The sequence below is a fragment of the Crotalus tigris genome, unplaced genomic scaffold (genome assembly GCF_016545835.1).
Source record: "Crotalus tigris isolate CLP2741 ecotype Arizona unplaced genomic scaffold, ASM1654583v1 scf7180000017772.1543713, whole genome shotgun sequence".
NCBI lineage: Eukaryota > Metazoa > Chordata > Lepidosauria > Squamata > Viperidae > Crotalus > Crotalus tigris.
The window spans coordinates 183,925-207,553 of record NW_024096623.1 but is presented as its reverse complement, the minus strand read 5'-3'; the positions used below and the strand labels follow the sequence as shown (position 1 = coordinate 207,553).

Here is a 23,629-nt window from a genome sequence, read left to right as displayed (position 1 = left end):
TGGAAAAGTACATACCAAATCAGCATATATTTGGCAAAACTGAGCACAAGGCAGCATATATACTAGTGATAGTTATCTTTAATTAAGGAGCATATATGGAAAATTGCAAAGACAAAACATGTTAAGGATTACTGCATAGGAAAGTGTAAATAATAGGCAGTTAAGTATATTTTAGACAAAAATCTGTAGAACATTTTTTAAAAAAATAAAATTGTGATTGTGCACAATGTGCTAAACCATTAACAGAACAAAATAATCTATGAGTACAAGTTTATTTATTTGGGAAATGTATATGGCCACCTACTCACTCACAGCAACTCTAGGCAGCTTAAAAACAGTAAAAATATAATATAGAAAAAAAACACAATAACTTCCTCTCCCACCCCTACTGTGTGTAACAACATACAGCCAAATGAATCATTTGATGGGCTCTATCCCACTCTGGGGTTTCCAGGCCTGCTGGCAAAACCAAGTCTTCAGGACCTTACAAAAGAGTGTCAGGGTTGAGGTTAGTCTAATTTCTGAAGGGATGATATTCCAAAGGAAGGGAGCACCATGGAGAAGGTCCTTCTTCGGGGTCCTGCCAGATGTACCTCCTTAGGTGACAGGACCTGCAACATTTCTTGCCTCCCTTCTCTAGTGGGTTGGATGGATGTGACTGGCAAGAGACATTCTCTCAGATAATTTGGTTCTAAGCCATGAGGGGTTTTAAAGGTGACACCCAGCAATCTTGAATTGCACCCAGAACCAGACTGGTAACCAATCCAGGTCCCTCAGGGGAGGTAACATATGTGCACACTAGATCTGCACAAAACCATGCAGACCATTGCATTTTGAACCAACTGGAGCTTCTGGATGCTTTTAAAGGGCAGTCCCATGTAGAGCATGTTGCATTAGTCAAGATAAAAGATAACTAAGTTATTATTATGATCTTCAGGTATTAACCTGCAGTGTTCCAAAAGCATGATTCAATACTTTTAGATGGTGATCACACACAGTCTTGGTAGACTTTTCTTTTCTTTGCATGGAAGTTATTACATAACATGGTTACAAAAATGTCCACAAATCTTCCAACTTTTTCAAAATGTACAAAGCAGCATTGTACAGTCATATATTGCAATCTCTGCCCCTTTTTTGAGCATGTGTGCATCATCATGACACACATACGAAAGATCTGGAGCTTGCATTGGAATGGCATGCTGCTGTTTTTGTCAGTTTGCTACCCTTGATCCTGTGTCCCCTTGTGGATGCCAGTGAATGGGCAATTCACCTTTGGCTTAGTGAGCTGCAAGTTGTCCAGATGCACTCATAAAATATTGCCTTGGGAATTTTGTTTTCCACTGCTTTCATATAGTTTCCCTACAAAAGACACATATGTTATTATTATGGTTAGTTGCACAGTGATCCAGATGTTTAGATTGATGATGATGATGATGATGATAAAGTTGGAAGGGATCCTGGAGGTCAATTGCAAAAGGTGGCCTTACTAGGAACTACTTCCATCCTGTGACGATATCTGTAATACCATCAAACATCCACATCTGCCTATCCCAGGTCCTGGGTAATTTCTCGATGGGTAGACAAAATGCCAAATCCAGTCTGAACATCTGGCTGACTGTGCGATGATCCATAATAATAATAATAAAGTTGGAAGGGATCTTGGAGGTCATCTAGTCCCCCTGCTCAGGTAGGAAACCCTATATCATTTCAGACAAATGGCTGTCCAGTGTCTTCTTAAAAACTTCCAGTGTTGGAGCATTCACAGCTTCTGGAGGCAGTTTGTTCCACTGATGAATTGTTCTAACTGTCAGGAATTTTTTCCTTAGTTCTAGGTTGCTTCTCTCTTTGGTTAGTTTCCATCTGTTGCTTCTTGTCCTGATGATGATGATGATGATGATGATGATGATGATGATGATGATGATGGTGATGATTGTGCCTTCAAGTCATGTTGACTCCTGACAACTATCTGGATTAGTCTTCTCAGTTTTCTGGGCAAGATTTCAGAACTGGTTTTGCCATTTGTCTCTTTCCTGAGAAGGTGACTGGACCAAGGCCACCTAACTGTATTTGTGCCTAAGGAAAGACTAGAGATCACTGTCTCCCAGTTTTAACCTACACTGTAATGTTTTAACCACTACACCAAACAGCTCAACATATGTAATTAATGACAACATAATCAGAAAGATGCTAATGATTTTTGTCAGAAATAGTTTTGTCCACATGGAATAAGAATTAGTGACAGAGCAAGTATGTTATAATGTATTTCAGAAATACTTTTAGTAAGGATTTCAATTGCTACTGATGCTTTTATTAAGTTCCAAACTGAAAAGTAAGTCCAACCAGAGAGATCCAGACATCTACTACCATAATGAATTAGTAGCTGACTTGTCAAACTTAGCAGACTGAATCAGCAGCCAGTGAAATGCTTTGATCAGGAAGGAGGGAGCACGTTCCAGAAGGGGAGCAAGACAGCACAGTCCAGAGTTGGATCATAGGAAGAGGAGGAGATTTATGGTAGCCACTCCCTAGAATCTCTTAGGATATATCTGTTAGATTAGGGTAGTATAGGTTTAGTTTAGCAAGATTCTGTCTATAAGGGGTAAGCAAATAAAGAATTGAACTTTGACTGGATTGTGTTATGACATTTTTGGATTGTCCTGACAGCTAGTATATAATGTAGCTGCTCAGTGGTTTGTAGGGAGAAAGGATTAGATCATATAACAACAGTTTCATATTGTCTGTATAGGCTGCCAGCATGTTTTTGTTCTAATTTAAAATTTAACTTTAAAGCTTTAATTGATATAAGGGTAGATAATGTCAACAAATTTTTTCACTCAGATACATCTGATAATTGACCACAAATATAATTGGCCACAAAGGCCATTTGCACAATTCCATCTTTTATGCTAATAGACTAGATAAAAAAAAAAGAGATGGGGGAAAGGAGGTTAGGATGGGGCCACATTTTGTGGTAGTCTATCCTGTTTTCTCCTCTGTAGTTGCTTTTAGTGGGTATCTTTTTGTTTAAATCCACTTTTAGTAATTCTGATCTATATTTTTAAATTTGGATTATTTCTTATTTATATTAAGGATTTCTGGGATCCTGGTCTTTAATCTGAATCATGTTTATTTAATTTCAATATTTTATATGTCAATTTAAATATTTACAAACCATTTTATGCTATCTTTATGAATTGTTTTAAAAGAATTTTCTGCTCTGAATATTGCATAAAAATAGAATAAATAAACACATAAATGTTTCATGCCACTTGGTTGGTCAAACCCAGAAACTGAATTGAAAACCTTAATTTTAGGTTACAAAGAAAGGACTGATGGACCATTTTATGGCATTCAGAAATATTATGATCTTTATTGGTGCCCAAATAATAATAATAATATAAATAAAAATAATAATAAAAGGGTAAATATCATGCAAAGAATAATAAAAGAGGGTTTGACCCCTCTTTTTTTCAGCATATTGTAAGGATTTATGGCAATATAGCTCTTAAAATCTGTTAGTTTTAACATTGTGCTTTATCCTTCCTAATCTCAATAATCCAGCAGAATTTCTGATAAAATATTTTTTGCAGCATTTCATTTGGATTTCTATTAATAGAGTCTTCTCAGGCATCACATTAATACAGGCTTTCTGTTGTGTTGTTCATCTTCTGTCATGCTTGCTTCTCCTTTAAATCCATTGGTACTCCCTGCTACATCTGGCAAATCTTTGCAGTCAATTTTATTCTCATTTACCATTCTGTGAATGCCCTCAACTGCATGAGCTCATTTACACAGTGTCTTATTTCTGAGCCTATAAAATCAGTTGGCTTCCTTGAACAAATTATGGTCCAATTTAACTGTACTCATTAGAAGCAAAATATACCTCTTCAGAAAAAAAAAATCCTGTTCAATTTATTAAAGTCATGTTGAGTGAATGTTCTTTCTAACAATATCTTTTTCCAACAATACATTTGTCTTTATTCCTGCTTGATTTCACAGTTTCATTACAGTTCTGGAAACAGAGATATATCCAAGAGAATACGGTGATCGGGTTATGCATTATGTAACAAAAGAAGCAAAAACAAACCAAATGCATCATCCTAAAGGACACAGATTCATTATTTACATGAGAGAGTGTGTATATATCTAAAATAAAAAGTAACTATGGTAACAAGACATACCATATTATACCAGAATATAGAATATTTGGACTCTGATTTGCGTGTTTGCTTAATCTGCCACTCACTTATTCTGTATAGCCTACTCTCCGAATCTCATGCCATTAGGTTATTAAATCTAAGTTGGTTATGTTTAGTGATAGATACCATAATACCTGCCTCAAAAAAAGCAGAACCTATTTAATATAAATAATTAGTAACAAGAAGGTGACAAGCAACAGGGAGAAAGCAGAACTACTTAACTTGTTTTTTGCATCCGTCTTTACACAAAGAGAAGAAACAGTCCTACCTATCAAAAATAGTACTGTAAAAAAAGATTAGAAACACAAGTTAAAATAGACAAGAAAATAGTAAGTGAGCACCTGTCTACCTTAAATGAGTTCAAATCACCAGGAAAAGATGGATTACACTCCAGGCTTCTGAAGGAACTGGCAGATGTGATCTCAGAACCACTGAACTATATTTTTCAAAGATCCTGGAGCATTGGGGAGCTACCAGAGGACTGGAAAAGAGATGATGTAGTTCCCATCTTCAAAAAAATGAAAAAAATAGATCCAGGAAACTACAGACCTATCAGCCTGACCTCAATACCTTGGAAGAGTCTGGAAAAGATAATCAAGCAACGAATCAGCAAACACCTAGAGGCAAACAAAGTCATTACCAAAAGCCAACATGGGTTCATCAAAAACAGATCATGCCAGATAAATCTTATTGCATTCTTTGACCAAGTGACAAAATTAGTGGACCAGAGGAATGCTGTGTATATAATTTACTTGGACATCAGTAGGGCATTGGATAAAGTAGACCACAACCTACTACTTGATAAGATAGAAAAATGTGGGTTAGACAGCATCACCACCACACGGATTTGTAGCTGGTTGACTGGCTGTACTCAGCATGTGGTCTTCAATGCATCTACATAGAGGGAAGTGAGTAGTGGGGTGCTACAGGACTCATTCTGGGCCCAGTGCTCTTCAACATCTTCATTAATGATTTGGATGAAGGGATCAATGGGTAACTCATCAAATTTGCAGACAACAAATAGCCAACTCTCCAGAAGATAGGCTTAAGATACAGAAGAATCTTGACAGACTTGAACATTAGGCGCTTCTAACAAAATGAAATTCAATGGTGAAAAAAAGTAAGGTTCTACATTTAGGCAAGAAAAGAGCAAATGCTCTGTATAAGAAATAACTACATCTCTACAGAAATAGAGCACAACAATGATGAAAACTGTCTTGAATGCATTTGGGTCAATATAAAAGGGAGAAAAAATTACATTGCCATAGGTGTACATTATAGGCCACCCAACCAAACAGAGGAAATAGATGAACTTTTTGCTAGTCAGCTAACTAAGGTGTGTAGGAAACAAATCACAATAGTAATGGGGGACTTTAACTACCCTGATATCAACTGGGAGACAAACTCTGCACCAAGTGGAAGATCAAACAGATTCCTGACAAACCTAGCAGACAACTTTGTCTCCCAAAAAGTAGAGAAGGGAACTAGGGGATTAGCCATTTTAGATCTAATTCTCACTAACAGAGATGAAATGATAGAAAGTATTGAAGCCACAGGAACCTTGGGACGTAGTGATCATGCAATATTGGAATTCAACATTATGGAAGCACAAGCAATAGAACATAGGCAAACTAGGGTCTTGGACTTCAAGAGAGCTAATTTCAATAAATGTAGACAGGGCTTGGGAAGGATTCCATGGATGAGAATCCTCAAGGGGAAAACAACTCAAGAAGCTTGGGAAATTCTGAAAAGCAAGATAATAGAAGCCCAGTCTAGCACAATACCAACGAAGAGGAAAAATAACAGCTCTCAAAAGAAACCAGCATGGCTGCATAAAGAACTCTCTGATAAATTGAAAGACAAAAGGGACAAGTATAAAAAGTGGAAAGAGGAGCACAACTCAGGCAGAATATCAGCAAATAGTCCAAGCCTGCAAAGATGAAGTGAGGAAAGCTAAGGCTCAAAATGAACTAAGGCTTGCGACCAAAGTCAAAAATAACAAAAAAAGCTTCTTTCAACATGTAAAAAACAAGAAAAAAGTGAAGGAAATGATTGGTCCTTTAGTGGGTGAAAGTGGCAAGAAGGTGACAAGCAATAGGGAGAAATCAGAACTATTTAACTTGTTTTTTGCATCTGTCTTTACACAAAGAGAAGAAACAGTCCTACCTATCAAAAATAGTACTGTAAAAAAAGATTAGAAACACAAGTTAAAATAGACAAGAAAATAGTAAGTGAGCACCTGTCTACCTTAAATGAGTTCAATTCACCAGGAAGAGATGGATTACACTCCAGGCTTCTGAAGGAACTGGCAGATGTGATCTCAGAACCACTGAACTATATTTTTCAAAGATCTTGGAGCACTGGGGAACTACCAGAGGACTGGAAAAGAGATGATGTAGTTCCCATCTTCAAAAAAGGAAAAAAAATGGATCCAGGAACTACAGACCTGTCAGCCTGACCTCAATACCTGGGAAGATTCTGGAAAAGATAATCAAACAACAAATCAGCGAACACCTAGAGGCAAACAAAATCACTACTAAAAGCCAACATGGGTTTGCCAAAAACAGATCATGCCAGACAAATCTTATTGCATTCTTTGACCAAGTGACAAAATTAGTGGATCAGAGGAATGCTGTGGATATAATTTACTTGGGCTTCAGTAAGGCATTTGATAAAGTAGATCACAACCTACTACTCGATAAGATAGAAAAATGTGGGTTAGACAGCATCACTACCAGATGGATTCGTAGCTGGCTTACCAGCTGTACTCAGCATGTGGTCCTCAATGGAACTGCATCTACATGGAGGGAAGTGTGTAGTGGGTTGCCCCAGGGCTCTGTTCTAGACCCAGTGCTCTTCAACATCTTCATCAATGATTTGGACGAGGGAATAGATGGGGAACTCATCAAATTGGTGGATGACACCAAGCTGACAGGAATAGCCAACACTCCAGAAGACAGGCTTAAGATACAGGAGGACCTGGACAGACTTGAACACTGGGTGTATCTAACAAAATGAAATGCAATGGTGAAAAAAGTAAGGTTCTACATTTAGGCAAGAAAAACTAAATGTACAAAACCCCTATACTACAAATGTAGTATAGGGGGTACTTTGTTCAATAGTAGTAACTGTGAGAGGGATCTCGGAGTCCTAGTGGACAATCATGTAAATATGAGCCAACAGTGTGCTGCAGCTGCCAAAAAAGCCAACTCAGTGTTGGGCTGCATTAACAGAGGGACAGAATCAAGATCACGTGAAGTATTAATACCACTTTACAATGCCTTGGTAAGGCCACACTTGGAATACTGCATCCAGTTTTGGTCACCACAATGTAAAAAAGATGCTGAGACTCTAGAAAGAGTATAGAGAAGAGCAGCAAAGATGATTAGGGGACCGGAGGCTAAAACATATGAGGGATGGTTGCTGGAATTGGGTATGTCTAGCTTAACGAAGAGAAGGATGAGGGGGGACATGATAGCAGTGTTCTAATATCTCAGGGGCTGCCACAAAGAACAGGGAGTCAAGCTATTCTCCAAAGCGCCTGAGGGCAGGACAAGAAGCAACAGATGGAAACTAATCAATGAGAGAAGCAACCTAGAACTAAGGAGAAACTTCCTGACAGTTAGAACAATTAACCAATGGAACAACCTGCCTCCAGAAGGTGTGAATGCTCCAACAGTGAAAGTCTTTAAGAAGAGACTTGACAGCCATTTGTCCAAAATGGTGTAGGGTTTCCTGCCTGAGCAGGGGATTGGACTCAATGACCTCCAAGGTCTCTTCCAACTTTTTTATCATCATCATCATCATCATCATCATCATCATCATCATCATCATCATCATCATCATTATCGATCATCGCACAGTCAGCCAGATGTTCAGACTGGATTTGGCATTTTGTCTACCTATCGAGTCCTTACCCAGGACCTGGGATAGGCAGATGTGGATGTTTGATGGTATTACAGATATCGTCGCAGGATGGAAGCAGTTCCTACTAAGGCCGCCTTTTGCAATTGACTAATAGCGAATTTGTCAATGCCAATGTGTTCAAGTGGTGCTCCAGTTGTTTTGGGATTGCACCCAAGGAGCCTATTACTATTGGTACTACCTTTGCTTGCTTTTGCCACAGTCTTTCTATTTCTATTTGTAGGTCTTTGTATTTTGATATCTTCTCCAGTTCTTTCTCTTCTATTCTGCTATCTCCAGGCACTGCCACGTCCACTATCCAGACTTTTTTGTCTTTCTTATCGACAATTGTTAAGTCTGGGGTGTTATGTTGCAGGTGCTTGTATGTTTGAATTCTGAAGTACCAGAGCAGTTTAATTTTATCATTTTCTATGACTTTCTCTATTTTATGATCCCACCAGTTTTTGCTTACAGGCAAATGATATTTTTTGCAGATCTTCCAATGCACCACTGTTGCTACTTTGTCATGCCGCTGCTTGTAATCAGTTTGTGAAATCTTCTTGCAACAGCTTACCAAGTGGTCCACTGTTTCTTCAGCTTCTTTGCATAGGCGGCACTTACTGTCTGTTGCTGTCTTCTCAATTTTGACTTTGTATGCATTTGTCCTTAAGGCTTGGTCTTGTGCATCCAGAATTAGTCCCTCTGTCTCTTTCTTCAATTTTCCTGCTCTTAGCCATTGCCAGGTTTTATTATTATCTGCTTTCCCAGCTATTTTTTTAATGTATTGGCCATGTAGTGCGTTGTCTTCCCATGCCTCTATTCTGTTCTTCATTTGGTCTTTCTTGTAGGCCAGTTTGGTCTCTCCAGTAGTTAGTAAGCCTTCATGATATACTAATTTCAGTGCATCTTCATCATTGTTCTTCAGATATTCTTCCAAAGTCATTTTTTCTTCTTCAACCATCTGATGTACTTGTAGCATTCCACGCCCACCTATTTGCCTTGGTAGATAAAGTCTATCAATGTCACTGTGTGGATGAAGAGCATGATTCATTGTCATTATTTTTCTGGTCTGCCTATCCATTGCTTTTAGTTCTGCTTGAGTCCAGTCCACTATTCCAGCTATGTACCTAATGACTGGGATTGCCCAGATGTTGATTGCCTTTATGGTATTTCCTCCATTGAGTTTGGACTTTAAGATCTTCTTCACTCTCTTGATGTATTCACCTCTAATCTTTTTCTTGACTTCAGTGTGCTTGATGTTGTCAGCTTGAAGTATTTGTAGTACTCTTCCTCATCCAGACTCTTAATGTTATTTTCGTGGGGCATGTTGATTCCTTCAGTTTTCATCATCATCATCATCATCATCATTATTATTATTATTATTATTATTATTATTATTATTATTTAGGCAAGGAAAACCAAATGCACAGGTACAATATAGGTGGTACCTCTCTCAATAATAGCAACTGTGAGAGGGATCTTGGAGTCCTAGTGGATATTCACTTAAATAAGAGCCAGCAATGTGCTGCAGCTGCCAAAAAAGCCAACACAGTTCTAGGCTGCATTAAGAGATGGATAGAATCAAGATCACATGAAATGTTAATATCACTTTACAATGCCTTGGTAAGGCCACACTTGGAATACTGCATCCAATTTTGGTCACCACAATGTAAAAAAGAGTGCAGAAAAGAGCAACAAAGATCATCAGGGGACTGGAGGCTAAAACATATAAAGAACGGTTGCTGGAATTGGATATGTCTAGTTTAATGAAGAGAAGGACAAGGGGTAACATTATAGCAATGTTCTAATAATTCAGGGGTTGCCACAAAGAAGAGGGAGTCAATCTATTCTCTAAAGCCCCTGAAGGCAGGACAAGAAGGAATGGATGGAAATTAATGAAGAGAAGCCACCTAGAACTAAGGAGAAATTTCCTGACAGTTAGAACAATTAATCAGTGAAACAACCTGCCTCCAGAAGTTGTGTATGCTCTAACACTGGAAGTTTTAAAGAAGAGATTGGACAGCCATTTGTCTGAAATGGTACAGATTTTCCTGCCTGAGCTGGGGGTTGGACTAGTAGACCTTCAAGGTCCCTTCCAATTCTATGATGACCCTGACGCTGACGCTGACACTGATGCTGACGCTGACAATGTTGATGACGATGATGATGACGATGATGATGATGATGATGTTTGTGCCTTCAAATCATGTTGACTGCTGGCAACTATCTGGATTAGTCTTTGCAGTTTTCTGGGCAAGATTTCAGAAGTGCTTTTGCTATTTGTCTCCCTCCTGAGAAAGTGACTGGTCTACAGACACCTAACTGTATTTGTGCCTAAGGAAAGACTAGCTCTCTGAGCTTGGTTGTTTTCTTGGAGATGTTTTATTACCCCACCGGGAAACATCACCAGTGCCATCACCAGTGCTACTATTATTTAGTTAACTATTGAAATGCTGCAAGGAAGCAACCAAACCCACAGACACCAAGGACTGTACATTTAATAATCAATTTGTCTTTTCAATAATGTAGGCATTATTAACCAACTATTTATGAACCAGAGACAAACCTCCTTCTTATTGTAGTTTAAGAGGAGGGCTCAAATCATACCTTTTCAGGCAGAACTTTAATAATATTGTATTTATTTTAAAATATTGCATCTTCTGATGATATTTTTGTTAGTTGCCCTAAATGATTTGGATTTGATGGCTTATAAGTTTGCTAAATGTAAGCCAACTAAGTAACTTTGAGCCAGTCATTCTCTCTCAGCCTTAGGAAGAAGACAATGCCATATACTTCTAAAACTTCTGCCTAGAAAACTGCATGGTCTTGTCTGTACAGTTACCAGGAGTCAAGTCTGACTTGAAGCCACAAAACAAAACCTTCAAAATTAAATAGAAAATTGTTATTAATAAAGCATGACTTTTCAAGCATACCCTTACTATGTATTCCTTTAGGGTAGGATACGAAGAGTTAATTGGAATTTACCACCTAACTTTAAAGTATTTCCATGTAACTGGTTGAATAAGTATATAGCGTAAAGAATTCAGGCTTGTAAATTGTATAGTGAAACTCACAGAATAAGAGTTATTATTTATAAGTAATCATTCTTAGTCAAGAATGGTCCTCTAGAATAGGGCTTTTCAACTGGTGGTATGCATATCACTGGTGGTACTTTGGCACCTGATAGGTGGGACATGACCGTCCTAGATAAATGGTAGTGGGAAGGAGAGGAATGAGCTCTCGGTTGTGTGGCAACAGCACCACACAAGCCTCAGGGAGAGACAGCTGGAGCTGCAAGGCTGTCAGGGCTCAGCAGAAGCCCCAAGATCAGTGCCGGGCTCCAGCTGGCACTTTCGGACAGAAGGAAGGAAGGAGCTGGGAAAAGGACTGCCTTCTGAGCGCTTTGCAGGTTCATTTTTTTAAGCTGGCAGAGGCTCTGGGCAAGAGGCTTCCCATTTTGAGCCCTCCCCCCTGTCATTGCCTCTATGTGGCTCTCAGCTTGCCTGTCCCAGACCCGTGCATGTGTTTGTGTGTGTGTTTGTGTGTGTGTGTATGCACGCATGCATGGGGGGGGGCTCACTCCTTGCAGCCCCATGCTGTGACATTGGGGAGGAAAAAAAATGGGAGAGATAAGAGAAGCTTCAATGGGAGCTTCTTGCAGCCTTCCATGGGGCTGGGGCGGGAGCTGAGGGGTGTAGGGCATGATGCAATGCAATTTGCGGCATGTTGAGAAAAAGAAACAAGTACTCCAAAAAAGAAAGAAAGGAAGGAAGGAGGGAGGGAGGGAGGGAAGGAAGGAAGGAGAGGCAATTTGGTTGGAAATGCCCCAGTTCAAAGGAGAAAGCAATTTTGTGTTCTATTTTGTCACAGACAGAACTTTGTTGGCAATCCAAGTTAACATTGGTATTCTTGAATTGTGAGCTCTTAGGAAAGTATCCCCTCCTTGTGTGTTGTTAACTGCCATTTCCAGTGGGGAAAACAGGACAAAGCAGAGTAGGGAAAAATATTTTCCTTTGCTATATTTCCAGTCTGAATTAGACCAAGGCAGGCTCCCTACAGGAGAGCCCTTTTAAGGATTATGTATTAATAGAAAAACAACTAACCTACCTCTATTCCTAAATGCTAAAGCTGTTGCACATTAAAAAATGGAGGAGCTCTGATCAACTATCACAGTCACTATACTGTTGTCTGTGGACGCCCCCACTAAAAGCAAGCATGGGATAAATTGAGCCTGGTTTGTTCTCAATCTTTTAAGTGGCCACAAACTACTAGCAAAAGTGGCATTTGATCATAAGGCAAGGAGGAATCAAGAAATGTTTCCCTTTTTGCATTTGAGCATTCAAGGGACAGGAAAGGAGAAAGGGAAAGAGGAAAGACAAAGAAAAAGAAAAGGAAAGAGGGGAAGGAAGAAAAAGGATAGGAGAATGAAGAAGAAAGGAAAAAGAAGAAAAGGGGGAAGGAAGGAAGGAAGGAAGGAAGGAAGGAAGGAAGGAAGGAAGGAAGGAAGGAAGGAAGGAAGGAGATTATAATGAGAGGGAGGATTGGAGGGAAGTCCTGCCATAACACTTGGCCACGACCAGCCCTGCTGCCCTTTTGCCACCCCCTTGTCCCTCCTCCTGACTCTCCTGGTGGACTCCCATCCTATTTCTGAGGATGCTTTGGTTACAAAGCTGTGTCTCCTCGCATGGAGAGGGAACGGGCCTCCCTCTGACCCATACATTTTGACCTCTCCCATATACCATGAGCAACCTGGCCAAGGAGAGTGAGCCAAGCAGCAGCAGTCTCAAGGAGAAGGTAAGCACAGCTGGGCACCCCTTGGGGAAGGCTGGGCTGAGCTGGGCACTTGCCCTCTATTGCCCAGGGCTCTGGGCAGCCTGCACCGCAAGGGGTCCTCCGCATGGCCTGAGCGCAAAGGAACAGCTACCCAAAAAATTAAAACCGGTACTTTTTTCCTTTTTTTTACAGTTTGTAACATTTTATTAGATTATGGAATAAAATACAAAAATACAAAAGCAAATAGTAGGACACAGTGGGGAGGAAGAAGGGAAAAAAAGTGAGGGGGATGTTCCGATCCAGAGTTAAGTTGCTTTGTAAACCCAGATCAGACAGATAAATTCAATAAGAAAGATTTTAAAACAGATATTTAATTCAGAAATACTTGCAGTTATGGTTATTGCTTCTGGATAATACATCTGTTCATTCCTATAGGTAACAAATTAATACTTCCTCCACACCAACTTCTAATGTGGAATGAGGCCATCTGAGTCCTCTGGTGGTTCCATGCTTAACTCAGACAAAGATATTCCAAACTGGCACATGGCCAGGATATCCTGTGATGAAGTTTAGTGGCTCCTCCCACAGATCTGATAACATGGGATTGCTGACTAGCTAAAACTATATTACCCATAAGCCATCTCTTAAGGAGACAGCACTTAACCCAATAAATGCCAAACATTCTAACATACAGATCTACATGCTCTAGTCAGGGTTACACGATCCAGAACACTCCCCGCTTGGAAATTTAAATTTCCACTACTAACTAACTGAAATAAGCAAAAAAAGTAGCATTAAACATGCAATTCTCATTGCTAAGCAACTAGTGACTAAAACAGGTAAAACATAGTATCAAACATGCATAACTATAAGGTAAATATAAAACATGCACAATTATGACAGAAATAAACAAGTGTTACATCAAACAATGCATAAATACAATACATAGTTTGAGGTTCAATCTTCTAGTTCAATCTTCGTCAGCAACGGGACCAAATCAGTGATCAGCCTGGTGCAAGAGTCTTTGAGTCACGATCAGACTCTCGTGGCTTCACAATCTGGACCTCAGCTTGGCGAACTAGTTCATCAAAACTGGGTGAGGCCCGGTGCACAAGTCCCATGGGCCAATAGTTCTGGTATGCGTTCTTGTCTCTCAACAAGACAAGGTCTTCTTCCTGTAAAAGAAACTGGAACCAAATCTGGAACAGAAAAACTGGAACCCAAAATTTTTCAGGAACAAAGGAATCTGGATTCACAGGATGCTTAGGAACTGAAGAAGCTGAAACTACAGGAAACTCAGAAACAGCAGGAGCTGGAAAATCAGGAACATCAGCAGGAGCTGGAGAATCAGGATCATCAGCAGGAGCTGGAGAATCAGGAGCAGCAGGAGCAGAAGACTCAGGACACTCAGCAACCGCAGGGTCTGGAACCACCGGTGGAGCATTGAAGATGCTCCACCGGTGGAGCAGTCCATGATTTTGCGGGGTATGCCAATTATGCGCTCCCACGCTTCACCCATGTGAGATGCATGGGGAGGGTAATTTTTGGCCTTCAGACATTTGTCAATCACTGGATCATGACAAATATCTTCAATGGTCTGTAAGTCCTTGCAGGTTCCTACAAGGTTAATTCTTGGGATGCTAAGACAAATGATCAAGATGATCAAAACTATGCCCAATCTCAGGTGTCTCCGCTTAGAGAGGGGTTTGAAGCTGATTGGTTGAAGTTTACTGGGTGCCTGAGGTTGAAGTTTGGCATGTTGATCTGGAGCTGGAAGCATATAGCATTTTGGTCTCTGTGGCATCAGGCTTTTTTGGACAAGCCAAGAACTCAGGACTTTCTAGCCAGATCAATTCTGTTAACTGTGTGGCAAGGTTGGGCCACTTAACTTGGTTCACAAGGTTCTTATCTGTTGGCACATGTTGCCTTTGTTCAGTGCTTAGAGATGTTTCAATCTTTTCCACTTTATTGCCTACGTAGACATAGAACTGTCTGCTTTGTTTGTAGATGTAGCTTGACATCACCTTGCTGCCTGCGTAGAAGGTGGTGGACTGTAGTTCAAGGCACAACATCTTCGCTGTCAAGTTGGTGAGCTTTACAGCCAAAGTAGTACCACATAGTTCTAAACTTGGTACGGTGTGGCCTTGTTGAATTGTTAGTCTCGCTTTTCCAAAGATGACACCAAGACTGCAGGTCTCCTCGCTGTAGTATCTGAAGTATCTTGTGATTTCTATCAAAACAATGTAAGTGTGGCTCTCTCCGCTGTAGATTGTGACGCATCTTAAGGCTGCATTTACCTTTGTTGATACATCTGAGGAAGCGTACAATTCTTTCCTTTGTACTGTGGCGGGTGAGCTGGAGACATACATGTGCTGCATGTGTATGCTTTGGAGACATTTTAGGAGTGCATTCCATGACTCTCAGTCTTGTTTCTGTTCTGGCAGACGTGGCCTGTCCCAATGTGTAGTGCTTTGGGAGAATGCCTGTAGCTGCAGAAATTCTTTGTCCACTATGGACAAGGCTGAGTTGTTGTGATTCTTACTGGTCTGGAACACTGTTGCTTCCAAAAAAGGTTTGGTTGTCATAAGCTTGCAGTGTTCTTGGTATGGTTTTAGGTGAGGTGCTCTTCCATTACTGAGAATGGAGGTTTTTGAGGTATTCACCTGGTTTGGAATTTGTGGCTTATCAACACATATCATCCTTCCTATGGCCCATCCAAATTCCGTCTTAATGGCTACTGGGGTTCCTGGTGGATCTTTGATTCTTTCATCAGAACCAATGGACTCCGGGGCATCTCGTCCCACTATGAGTAGGATTTCAGCTTCAGGATCTAGAGGAGGGATTAAATCGGCTATGTGTGCTAAGTGAGGTATTTTTCTTGCTGCCTCTGGTGTTGAAATTTTGCTGCGAACATCTGGTAAGGTCTCCCATTCCAACACTGATGGCAATAGGAACTGCGAACTTCCGTCCATCAATTCTATGCGAAGACCTGTGATTTTCCTCCCCACCATGTGCATTGATACTGTGCACGTATTTATTGCGAAATGCTTTAGTTCACTCAGGAGGTTGAAGAGGTTGAAAAAGGCAGGCTTAGCTATTGTGATCTTGCTGTGTGCATCTAGTATGACATACATTTTTACAGCCCTTTCAGGTTGCCCATCAGGGTAGACTTTTGCTAGACAGACTGGTGAGCATGAAGGAGGGTGCAGTGTGTCGCCATATATATCTGTGTAGTACGTCCCGTACATTTCTGGGTGCTTTTTGGAGTCACGTTGAGTCTCTGTTGTCATAGGAGGGGTCGAAGTCGTTTGTTGTGTCTCCTCAGAGGGTTTCTTAGATTCTAAATGCAAGGCTGCCAGGTGCTTGTCACTGTTACACAGGTGACATTTCACCCTGACTGTGCAATCTTTGGCCATGTGATCTATAGAGTCACAGCATTTGAAGCATATCCTATGCTCTTTGAGTAGGGCATTTCGATCATCTAGGGATTTTTTCCCAAATTCTCTGCAATTGTTTAGAGAGTGTGAAGATTTATGAATTGGAAAAGTCAGGCCTTTTCTTGGTGGGCAAGGTTTGGAATGAATACTCCTTGGCATTTGTTCATCTGAAGTCTTCTTTGGCCATGTCGTGATCTCTGTTTTGTATGCTGAAATAGGAGTTCTGTCCTTTGTGGCTTGGAAGGAACATCTATTAGTGCCAAAGTTGTGATTGGTCCGTTTTGGTGTTGTGAAACGTGGTTCATGGACAGCAATGTAATTGGGGTCATTGTACATATTTTATTGATCAGAAACAAAATCTGCAAGATCAGCAAAAAGGGGAGGGTTGCTGGGGTACTATTTCCTGTGGGACTGGGTCATGTCGAACCATTTATCTTTCAAATGTCTTGGTAGTTTTTGAGTGATAATGTTCTGTGTGTCAAACTGCTCAAGGCGGGCAAGTCCAGGTATGGTGCCCCTTTCTTGTGCTGCCCGGAGCTGGTCTAGTAAGATGGAGAATCTCCAAATCTGACTAGGATCGTTGATATTTATGTTAGGGAAATCATAGAGCTCCTGTAGGAATGAGGACTGTGTCAAAGAAGGTGCCCCATAGTGCTTGTCGAGCGTTTCCCAGGCTCATCGAAGGGTGATGGGTAGGTCACTTAAACGTGATGTGAAGATCGCCTCTACTACCTTTGAGTATCCTGGACCTAGCCATGCCATCATAAGCCCGAGCTCTTCCCCAGGGTGTAACCTCTCGCTACAGAGGGCTTGCTTGAAAAGTTGCTTCCACACTAAATATTCCTTCCCTGGTTTGTCGGAGAATTTTCTTATGTCTCTGGATGCCATGTCCGACTTTCTTCCACCAAATGTTGGAGGATACATCGATCTCGCGTATGGGCTGTAGTCTGTTGAAGTTGATGCATCGCTTCCAGGAGCAGGGGCGTGAGCCATGTCTGGCTGGTAACTTTCTTCAGCGTGTTGTCCATTGAGAGTATCTTGCCATGTCACGTGCGAGGGACCTTGTTGGCTTGGTCTGAATTCCTCTGCTCTGGTGTTGAGCTGAGGGCACCTGACTTCTTACATGCTTACTTGTTTCTCATCTTTTGGGTGGTGCGTAGCTGGCTCCCTGGTAGGCTGGCACAGCTGGTGGTCAAGATTCTCATCTGTGGTCAGGTCTGGTAGTGGTTCCTTGGGGCGCTGCCTACTTTTGGCACAGCAGGGACTCTAGTCTGGCTTGAGTTCTTGCAATCTCATCCCCTAGCAGCAGCTGGTCCTGCTGTGGGGCCGTTGCCACTGTAGGTGGACCCATCCGGTTGCCATCAGTGGTCTGGTTCGGTGGGTTCAATGGGGCAGCAACTGTGGGAAGAGCTTGTGACCTAGTTGCGACATCAACTGTCTGGCTGATCAGCACATCTGGCCATTGAGATTCTTCTCTTCATCTACTCGGTCTTGGGGGGCTTGTGGATAGCTGTGGCGCTCTGACCTGTTCATGTTGAAACACACTCTGGTCATCAGTGTAGGCTCGCACATGGTTATGAGGGCTTTCCCTCCCTAACCCTTCCCACCTGGGCGTAGGTATAACATCTTCCAGCTCTTTCTGCAGGGCTGCTGCTCTTACGGCTGTCTCTTTTGCTTTCTGTTGGCGCTGAGAATTCTCAAAGTTGGCTTGAGCTTTGACCATGTCTTCCCTTTGCTGATGCTGTGCCTTTACCACGTGAACAGCAGCTGCAGCTTGCACTTTGGCCACTGCTGTCACTCTGCCTCTGCTACATGTAGAGCTGCAGCATTCTCCACTTTGGCCAATTCTACTCTTTGCTGCTTGTTTTCTACTGCTGCTTGTGCAGTGGCATCAGCTATTGAGATATCAATTCACGCTTGTGTGAATTGGGTGGTGAGACTGTCCGCCCTTGAGGCTCGGGATGTTTGGCTTTGACGAGAAGACGCTTTTGAATGGCGGGAGGCGCCTGTAACGTAAGATTGTTGTGACACGCTGGAATGCACCTTGGACATATGGTGAAAGGATGAGGCTTTTCCAGAGGCATGAGATGGGGCCACATGTGATCACTGGGATGGTGCATGTGAATGGTGGGAAACTTCAGATTCGGCCCTCTCGACTGATCTGTCTTTTGAGTAAGACTCGGATTCCAGGAGCTGTTTGGAGCTCTCTAGAAACTTTTTACGTTCCTTGTTTTTTAGCTTGAGGCTTTGCATGGAATGAGGCCATCTGAGTCCTCCAGTGGTTCCATGCTTAACTCAGACAAAGGCATTCCAAACTGGCACATGGCCAGGATATCCTGTGATGAAGTTTAGTGGCTACTCCCAAGATCTGATAACATGGGATTGCTGACTAGCTAAAACTACATTACCCATAAGCCATCTCTTAAGGAATCAGCACTTAACCCAATAAATGCCAAACATTCTAACATACAGATTTACATGCTCTAGTCAGGGTTACACGATCCAGAACAGGGGAGAAGGGGAAAAGAAAAGGCATTGACTTCTGACTTCCTCTATTGCAGTAGAAGGAAGCATTAACATCGAACCTCAACTTTTTACTTTTCCATAATAGTATAAACTAGCCATTTCTATAACAACAAATGAATCTAACTAGTAAAGCCCAAAATCGTGCCTCCTTTTTTCAGTCATCAAGTTTTTGACATCTTGCTAAGCAGTGGTGGTACTCAAATATTGTCATGTCCTAAAGGTAGAATATGTAGGTAACAGAGTGATATTTCTTTTTTTACAAAGTAGTAAAAATATCAACTTTCCTTTTTTATTTAATCTCAAGCACAAAATAATCTATAGTCTCAAACCAAATACATCAACACAAAGAGATGTAATGTATATGCTCACTTAACACTATGTACATATTGCATTGGAAGTTAGAGGAGTGGAATAAATTTAACATAAACTAGAATAAATATAAACTCCACATTGTGCTGTCATGAGAGTAATTGAAGTCTAAGAAATGTAATGATTCTGTACATTGGCTCTAGTTATGAATCTAAAAATGAGACTGAATAATTTTGCTAGTTACAAATCCAAATATTCCTATATATCATAGAATCATATTTATGTAGTAAGTGCTTGTGAAACTGGACATTTTCTACTTTTTAAACCATTAGATTAGCTATAATAATTTGCAAATAAAAATTGCCTTGCTCTTTCATTTTTTAAGGTGACAAATTTATAATTAGGAGAGTTCAGTTAATATTCCTTATTCCTGAGTTGGCATTTCTCCTGTCCTCTGGTTCTAATCTATGTATCATAATGGAACAAAGATGATAATGATAATAATAACAACAACAACAACAACAACAACAACAACAATAACAACAACAGCAATAATAATAATAATAATAATAATAATAATAATAATAATAAAAATATTACTTGAACAATTGACAAATTCACTATTAGTCAATTGCAAAAGGCAGCCTTACTAGGAACTGCTTCCACATATGTATCTGTCCACATATCTTCAAAATGCTAAGGTTGAGAAATATTGCTCTAGAAAACTCAAGATAATCTTCATGATCATCCATTCTACTGCCCCCACTTTTTTCCATAACAATCCTGTACAACATTATCAGGCTAAACAAATATGTTTGGACCAAGTCCAGAAAGTCTTATGGTAATGAAAACCTGGGCCTCTTCAGACTTAGTCTAGCACTCAGACCACATTATATTCAAAAGCTAAACATTTTTGAATAACAATAGTCAGGAAGCAAACAGTTTTAAAAGCCTGCTTGTGATTTTCCCAAATGCATCTGATTAGCTACTGTTGAAAAGAAGATGCTGGATTAGAAGAAATGTGATCTATTATAATAAGAGCAATTCTATAGACACCTGTTATCCTTCTGTAGGCATTTCAGGGAACAGTGGCACGACAATACACAAATCTTTAACCAAAAATAAATAGATGAATTGCACTTTGGTTAATTCATAGGTGGATTGTAGATGGATTGTAAAATATAAGTTCATAGAATGGTACATAACATATATATAGTGAACATTTCTTTGTTATTTTTCCCTTTAGTTCTACTTCTATGGGGTACAGATAGCTAATAGTCCCTCCTATGGTTGCCAAATTCACTTTTGGGGCTTTTCTAGGATCAGAGTAGTATGAGCTGAACCTTTATGTAAAGCAGAGGTTCTAATCTTGGCATCTTTAAGACCTGTTGAAAGAAAAATCATCAGGTCGAGTCCAAGCCGGGAATAAACAAAATGGAGACTGCTTAGGAAAGAAGATTCTGTTTATTGAAGAACAGAAACAACAGTATGTGATTCGGGGAAAGCTGACAAAATGGAGTTCGGATTGATGGGCTTTTATAGCTTCCTTGGGCTTTGTATTTGAGGTTCTTCCTGTTCGTGTTGCATGTACTTTAACCTGAGCTCGAAAGTGCCTTTTTGGTATTCTAATGGTGATGGGTTAATCCTATTATGTCCTGAAGGTCATGTTTCTGTCCTTGGGAGTCTTTGTTTTTCTAATCCCATTGGCTCAAACCTTCTCTGGGGTTGGGGCTGAAAGCATTTTGCTTATGAATAGGTGGGCTCAAAACTTCATTTCTAAAAGCTGGCCTCTGCCTGGGGCAGAGAGAATGGGGGGGGGGTTCTGGAGATGATTTCTGTCTAAGCTTTTTCTGTTATTATTTTGAGGAGATATAATATTCTGCCTTTTTAATATCCCCCAAAATATTTGCTTCTCTGGGGGAGGGGGTGGTGACTTCTTACAGAGCTTTGGACTTCAAGCCCTGAATTCCCCAGCCAGCATGTAAACATTAAAGCTGCCAATGTTGGACACCCCTGATATAAAATGAAAAGTGCCAAGCAGCAAACAATCTTGAAAGTTTTCTTTATGACTAAATGAGAATATCACTTCATACAGGCTTTCCAAATATCTGGTCAGCTAGGATGAAATGGATTGAAAATATTTAAATTGGATTCAATGCATTATGCAAAGTGTTATGTTTGGTGTTCTGTGAGGCATCGACGAGGCAGCAGGTGAATAAACAGTTCTTTATTAAAGGTTTAAACAGAAGCCTGGATAGCTGCAGCTCCACCTCATTTATACACTCAACAACTAGGTGGCACCCAATAGGATTCAAGTATTAGTTCCAACTTTAACACAAGATAATTAGCATGTAGACAGCAAGTCTGGTTCTTAACTGACAGAGTCTTATGACTGTTTTTTCAACAATCCCAAGTAATTTACCTCAATACATTACACTCCTTCCCCCTAGAGGTCATATGTTGAACATAGTTCCTTAAATAAGTTGGTGGCTTTTTTGCCCATTCCGAATGCCTCAGAACTGCTGGAGGCCCCTGGTCTGTCAGCTCGCCTGCCAGGCTTGGAAGACCAGGGCTATGGGACCCATCCATCACGGGTCTCTGTGGCTGGGCCATCTTGGTAGACCCAGCCAGTGTCTACAGGTGGAATAGAGTCCACCAGTCCTAAAAATGGAGCCATCAGCTGGCATTGTCCATTGGTTGTGGTATCAGTGGTTGGGACTGACTCACTAGATGCTTGAGTCTTGTCCCTTAATTGGAGGGCTCCGCCGTTGCTGGCAGAGTCCGATGCACTACTGCCATCATGCTGCTCCTGAGTTTGACTGTCACAAGAGTCATGAGTCATTGACCGGTTTGCTAACCTCTGCCGCAGTTGGTCGATGTACCTGCGTAGAACGCGACCATCTTCCAGGACCACTCTGTAAAAAAGTGGCCCAGTCACCTTACAAACCACAGCTACCACCCACAGTGCCCCTTGCCCGTAGTTCCTCGCCCAAACCAGGTAACCAGATTATAAGTGCCACGGTGCCTTTGGCTGTGTTGCTTGTGAGGCAACTCTATCTGGATGTAGGCGATCCAGCTTTGTGATCAAACGCCGGCCCCATCTTAACTCTGCTGGGCTTCTGCCCGTGGAAGTGCATGGGGTTGTGCGTTGGCAGAGTAGGAAATCTGCCAGTTACCTGTGTTGCCAGTTACTATGTGCTTCAAGGAATCCTTAGTTGTTCGGACCATGCACTCCACTTGGCCGTTTGAAGCCAGGTGTCTGATCATATTAGCCCTTAAAAAGGACTGAAATTCTGAAGCAGTAAACTGAGCCCCATTTTCAGAAAGTATCACATTGGATAACCTATGTGTGGCAAAAATCCTGCGCAGTTCTTGTATGGTCCTGGCTGTAGTCATGGTGGGGACAGGTGCGACTTCTAACAACTTGGATTGACTGTCCACCACAATGAGGAAGAGTTGTCCCTGGAAAGGCCCTGCATAATCAATGTGGATCCTGGACCAGGGTGTGTGTATGGTTTCCCATCAGTGGACTGGGGCATAGGGCATCTCTGGACTAGATTGTTGGCAAATGTGGCAGCTGTGTACTTGAGCCTCAATATCTTTGTCCAGCCCAGGCCACCAAAGGTAGCTTCATGCAAATGCCTTCATCTGGACTATTCCCAGATGTCCCTCATGCAGAGACTCCAAGACTCTAGTCCTCAGTGAGTTTGGGACTACCCCCTGACTACCCCATAAAATGCAACCCCTGTGAGCTGACAACTCATCCTTTCTCCTGCTGAAACTCTGAAAATTAGGCCCAGGACTATTTTCCGGCCATCCTGTGAACACCCAGTTCAGCACACAGCTGAGCATCATGTCTGAAGCTGTCTCTGCAGCCACATCCCCTGTGTTAAGGGGAGACTCAGGCAGGTCCTGAATAGCCAGGATGCACATGGCTACCTCAACATCCTAGGAGATATGATCTGGAGTGTTTGCTTGTTTGTTGTGAACAACCCCAGGAGTGGCTTGTGGTCTGTGAAGACCTTAAACAGCCTACCATACAAATAGTCATGAAACGTCTTGATCCCTGCCACTATGGCCAAGGCCTCTTTATCTATTTGAGTGTAATTATGCTTTGCAGAGGATAAGGTCCTTGTGTAATAGGCTATTGGAATTTGCCTCCCGTCAGCCATTAAATGACTCAGCACAGCACCAACCCCATATGGTGATGCATCACAAGCAATACAGACAGGCAGCTTTTCATTAAAATGCATCAAAACTGAGTTTGAAGACAGCAGTGATTTGACTGCTGCAAAGCTCTTTTCATGAACGTTCATCCATTTCCACTGCATGTTTGTCCAAGAGCTGGTGTAATGGCTCTGCCACTGTGGTTTTGTGAGGTAGGAAGGAGTGATAAAAATCAAGCAGTCCAAGAAACGCTTGGAGCTCCCCCTTTGATTTTGGACTGGGGGCCTGCTGAATTGCTTTGAGCTTGGATTCAGC

At 41.3% G+C, this 23,629-nt stretch overlaps 1 pseudogene; it reads right to left on the bottom strand.

Annotated features, from left to right (window-relative positions):
- Positions 1 to 22,154: 22,154 nt before the first annotated feature.
- LOC120307267 lies at positions 22,155 to 23,080 on the bottom strand (annotated as a pseudogene).
- Positions 23,081 to 23,629: the final 549 nt, after the last annotated feature.